The 5,927-nt window shown below is 37.7% G+C and overlaps 1 non-coding gene across 1 annotated transcript; it reads right to left on the minus strand.

Moving 5' to 3' along the window:
* Positions 1-241: 241 nt before the first annotated feature.
* On the minus strand, positions 242-348 carry LOC117276548 (small nucleolar RNA R71). The gene has a single exon (XR_004506810.1). It is a non-coding gene; the product is annotated as a small nucleolar RNA R71 (small nucleolar RNA).
* Between the last annotated feature and the right edge of the window lie 5,579 nt (positions 349-5,927).

A 5,927-nucleotide genomic window follows, 5' to 3' on the forward strand; every position in this document is an offset into this window, starting at 1 on the left:
CGTTTTCAAAGGGAAGATGAACGAAGATCCAAACACGTATATGATGGACTTCGAGGAGATTATGAATACCTTTCAATACAATGGGGTGTCACAAGATGCAATGTATTTAAGGGCATTCCCATTTTCACTTAAAGATGATGCGAAGCAGTGGCTTCAAAGCTTGCCAAATGGATCAATTAGAACATGGGAGGAAATGACCAAAACATTTCTTGATAAATATTTCTCCTCAGCTAAGACGGGCAAGTTTAGAAGAGAAATCCATAACTTCTGCCAAAAAGAGAATGAAACTGTTTTTGAAGCATAGGAGAGGTTTAATGAGATAGTTAGGAGGTGTCAACATAGTGGAATTGAACTCTGGATGCAACTCCAGGATTTTTGGGATGGATTGACACCGACCTCACGTAGAACATTGAGCAATGCAGTTGGAGGCTCCTTTATGAAGAAGACTCCAGAGGAGATAGTTACAATTCTTGATGAGTTATCCGAAGATGCTAATCAGTGGCCCTCTAATAGTGTGGAAAGAACAAAAGCAACTGGTGTTCACCAAGTTGATGCTATTACATCTGCACAAGTACAGCTTGATGTTATGGCTAAAGAAATATGAAATAGAAGTGTAGCTTTGATGCAAAATGTACACCACGTAACTTGTGATCTATGCGGAAGAGGACACCCTACTCATGAGTGTCAAGCCTTAACTGAGGAAGTGAATGTTGTAGGAAATTATAATTTTATTGCAAAAGGTCAGAGGCACCCCGACTTTTTTATGGAGTTCACCTGGGGGTACTGCAAATGCATGGTAGCAAAACAACCCCAGATTCCAGGAACAAGGAGCTCCATGTTTTCAAATTCAGCAGAGGCAGCAATATCAATCTCTACAGTCGAATCAACCCACCACGGAAGATCTTATGAAGACCTTCATTATCAAGACGGATGAGAGGCTTGATGCCCATGATAGAGCTATCAAAGAATTGGGTACATCTTTTTGAAGTTTGGAAAGACAGGTTGGGCACTTAGCTACTCTAATGTCTGAGAGAGCCCCAGGAACACTCCCGGATGATACAGAAAGAAATCCCAAAAAAATAGTGAATGTTGTAACTTTGAGAAGTGGGCAAGTGTTAAAAGATCTCACCCCAATCCACAAAGATGTGAGACATGAAAAAGAAAGCGGGGAGCAGCTTAAAAGTGGTATCGAAAATAAGAAGGAAAAAAACTCGAGAAGGGAGGAACCTTAGGCGAACAAGCATATGTTTGCGCTGCCTTTTCCCCAAAATCTAAGTAGAGAAAAGCTGGACAAGCAGTTCGAGAGATTTCTAGATGTGCTAAAACAAGTTCATGTAAACCTACCATTCACAAAAGTGCTCTCACAAATGCCGGTTTATGCCAAGTTCTTGAAGGAGATCCTGAAAAAGAAGAGGAAAATAGAAGAGACCTCAGTGGTCAAGCTCACAGAGCATTGCAGTACAATATTGCAAAACAAACTCCCACAAAAGTGTGGAGATTCAAGGAGTTTTACCATACCTTTCTATTTAGACACTACTAATTTTGTTAAGTCTCTGTGATTCTAGTGCCTCAATTAATTTAATGCCTCTATCTATTTACAGGAAACTGGAGAAGGAGATTGGAGAGATAAGGTCTGCACCAATATCTTTGGAGCTGGCATACCAAATGACTCTAATACCCGAGGAAATAGTTGAAGATGTCTTAGTTCGGGTAGATAAGTTTGTATTTCCTATGAATTTCATAGTGGTTAATATGGAAGAGAACAAGGAGGTCCCCCTCATCCTAGGAAGACAATTCCTAGCAACGGGTAGAGCAATATTAGATATACATGAGAGAAAACTCGTGCTTAGAGTGGGCGAGGAAACTGTGACTTTTGAGATGGATGTAGAAACGGGGGTAAAAAGGGAGAAGCTAGTTGTTAGTGTTGTGTGGAAAGCGAAGGGCGTGACAGAGAAGGCTGCAGTGAGTGAAAAAGATAAGTGTGAGGTGTACCCCAAGAAGGCTGAGAAAAAGCTATCGGCATGGATGAGTGCACTAGTTCGGGCGCGAGGGATGAAACCCAACTTCGACTCAAACCCCGACTAGATGTTCAGGGAAGTTGTCCTTACCTCATTCTTTTTATTTGTGTGTCATAGGGACATGACACAATTTAAAGTATGGGATGCGGATGTATTTATATATAGAATGTTGACTAGTGCAAAATACACACTTAAATTATGCTCGCTATTCAAAGATAGTATAGTATAATTATCGTCTCCACAGGGATTGGATTTAAACAATATTCTCGTAGTTCGTAGCTCGATTGCTATCCTGGAGGATCAACAATATAAATTTATACAATTAAGAATTGAAACTAAATAAGAACCTAAACTATTAACTAATGACATTCTCAATAAAGGTAAGCAAGGAAGCTATCAATGGGAGAAAATATGGGTTGATAGGATAGGTGCAAGCTAATTGTTCGGGATCTAACTCTAGATAATTCACTTCAAATTTTCAAGTGAGTCTCTCGAATTCACTTAATTATCAGTATAAATATTTAGTAGAAACTCCTCTCTCGATTAAGTTTCAACCTCACAATATGAACCAATTTAAGCTCGGTGAAGATATGCAAGAATTCGTAATGGATTGGTCTTTAGGAGAACCTCTTTCGATTATCCTCCTAACTAGGTTTAATCAAGGATTCAACTAGCCTCTTTCGATTACTTAGAAGAATTTATGAACTCAACCAACAACATAGTGCAAATATATTACAAGTTATTCCTCTTTCGATTATAAGAATAAGTGAACATAGATGCAACAATTAAATCTTCCATAAATAAAACAAATATATAAACATAGAGTTATAATCCATAAGCAGCCATCAATACACCAAATGCATCAAAACCCAAATGGTTCTACTCCATAGACATGGAGGAGTTTTTCACAAATGAAACAAAAATAGAGAAAATCATAAATATAATCCAAACCCGGATCTTGAGTGAGGAAAGAAGGATGAAATCCTTGTACTCTTAATTCTCCTTCTTCTCCTTAGCTTCCCTAGGTCTAAGGTATGTCAAAAGCGGTTCTAAAATGGTGTTTTGGGGGGTACTTAATCCGCCCCAAAAAAACAAAAATGGACGAAACTACCCTTTTCGTAGAGAAATAGGACTCTTCCCAGACAGGACATGTGCGGTCGCGCACCCGGGGACTTGCTCGCGCACTTGGTCGCACATTTTGCACACCTTTCTGCCCCAAATGCGCTCCCAATGCGCGATCGCAGTTGGTCGCGCACCTGGGTAGTATAAGTTGTGAATTTGGGAAAGAGTAAAACATGAACATTGTAGCCCTTTTAAATAGATTTCCAATAATATATTGTGGATCCCAAACGGATTTCTGAGATAAAAGTCATATGCATTTTACTGGACAAGGCGTAGTATGCCTGCTCGATTCTTCGTTTCGCTCTTAAAGTGCACTATCATCCGTTGATCCCCGAACACGATCCCAACTTAATCCTTGGGATTTTACTCAAATTTCAAAGCTCCAAAATAGTATGAATTCATTCCACAACATCTACATAGATCGGAACCACTCCTAAAAAGCATAAAACACACAATTAGTGCAAAACACTAGCGATTAAAGCTCCAACTCAATTAAAGTGCAGTAAATTAGAGTTCAATAAGCGACTAAAATACGGGATTATAGCCTACCATCAATACCCCACACTTAAAAACATTACTCGTCCTCGAACAATGAAACTACACTTCACATAGACATGACCTTTTTAAACAACTCTCATAACTCATCATACCAAGAATATTTAAAATAGACTAAGCACGATAGTGTAACATCCTAGCCTCAAGATTTGACTCAACAGCACCACGCATTTTTCATAGCTCGCTCAGTTACTCTAACACAGAGGTCAATGACAATATCTTTCCTTCATGAATCAAGTGCCTTCACCCATCAATAGAGAGCAGTTCCACACACAATAAAAGTTAAGAATAATTAGGAACTCAAGATAGAATGAATTCACTTACTCTCAGAACAATATTCATATGCCCCAAAAGATGCACCATAGGCTTGCCCGTAGTGTACTACTCTACTAATCGAGCTTATTCAGTAAATGATCAAGTAGGACTTTAATTGGTTATAATGTAAGTTGCGGGACGGATAGGATATATTTAGTTATAAGAGTAACAACACCTCCCTAAGCACTTTGAATAGATATACTTGATCTTTAAACCACACACTTATGTCAAACCATAACTCCACATTCACATCCGTATATGTCAACTCCCAACTTCTTTAAGCACAAATACATCAAGAGTTACCACTATCAATGAATATAAACTATTTTTTTTCTTCATTTCCTTTTTCGATTCAAGTGGCTCATACTTTTTCACAACAGTGCACCTTTCTCCTTATTTCAATAGTTCCACTCAAAAGCCAAACCAACCGCCCCACACTTCAACTTTTACAAAGTTCATACCAATTTCAAGTGCTCACGAGAGGTAAATGGTTTAAATAGATGGTCAATTCAAACAAAAGGATAAGGCTTGTAATGTGGTTTCTAAAGAAATAGAATTACAGTCTCAACGGGGTTAACTACGATACATAACAATTTGGTGGGTAAACTATATAGTTGGCTTAATAAAGAAATGCCTATATCACTTCCAAGACTAAACAAACTACTATTTCGCTTTGCGGACACACAGGGCAAGTTCTAGACATCAAATGCAATGCACAGAATACACGAAACCTCTCTCTCACACACATGGCATATAACTCACTCAGGACCGGACTCATCAAGACACTCTAATCAAAGTAGTTAAGAAAAGTTAAGATCGTACAATTTAAGGTGCTTATACAAGAGTCAAAAACTGAGCCTAAGCGTCACAACTAAAGCACTTATTATTCTCAAAGCATAATGAAGTCAAGAGATATTGCTTTCATTTAAAATCACAGTACAAGGTTTCCTACTCCTAAAAAAACTAACTACACCCGGTTCAAACAAAACCCTTGGAAACGAACCGCGTCACAAAGAAAAATCAAGGGGAATTTATTATACTACCTAAAGGAGATATAATATATATATATATATATATATATATATATATATTCGACTTTAAAAATTTCAATCAAAAGAAACAAAAACACACACAAGAAACAAAAACAAACATTTATTTACATATTTACATTACCACCCACACTTTAAATTGTGGCATGTCCCCATGACACACAAATAAAAAGCAAGAGGTAAAGAAAACTTTCCTGGACTTTTTCCATTTCCGAGAACTTGTGAACTCCACCCCTAATTCTAAATGCATTTTTCGATTTCGCTCCCCTGGATTCTTTATGGAGCTCATTAGGCCAAAGTCCTTTAGGGATATTTGAAAAACCCGCTCTTTTCTTTCTTTCTTGGCCTCATTTTGAGTTGTGGATTGTTCTTGTATGATTATCCTTAACTTGTTTATACATTCATTCACAAGATCAATCCATGCATATTACTATAAATCCCCAAAAACAAAATCCACATGATCAAGGTTAGAATAAGAAAATGAAGAAGAAAGGTCATGTGAGTACTCTACTGGTAAGTCTAAGACCATTTGTTCCTCATTCTCTTCTACAAAAAATTGCAATTGTGGATAGGTGGATAAGGGTTTGAACTCTTCTTGTATTGCTTCACAATCAACCAAAGCCTCATTTCCAATCATTTCAGTTGAAACAGAGTCCTCTTGCAGAGTGAAAAACTCTCTCTGTAGATGTTCATCATCTCGGGTAGGCTCATTTTCACACGGTATCTCCTCCGTATATTCACCATCACAATGCAACAAGCTAAATCTATTTACTAATTGATTCACTTGTATTGTTAGGTTGTTAGTGGCGTAATCATCTTGTATAAATTTCTCTTCCACCTTATTTATGAACTTATACATAAGCTCTTC

The sequence above is a fragment of the Nicotiana tomentosiformis genome, chromosome 5 (assembly GCF_000390325.3).
Source record: "Nicotiana tomentosiformis chromosome 5, ASM39032v3, whole genome shotgun sequence".
Lineage (NCBI taxonomy): Eukaryota > Viridiplantae > Streptophyta > Magnoliopsida > Solanales > Solanaceae > Nicotiana > Nicotiana tomentosiformis.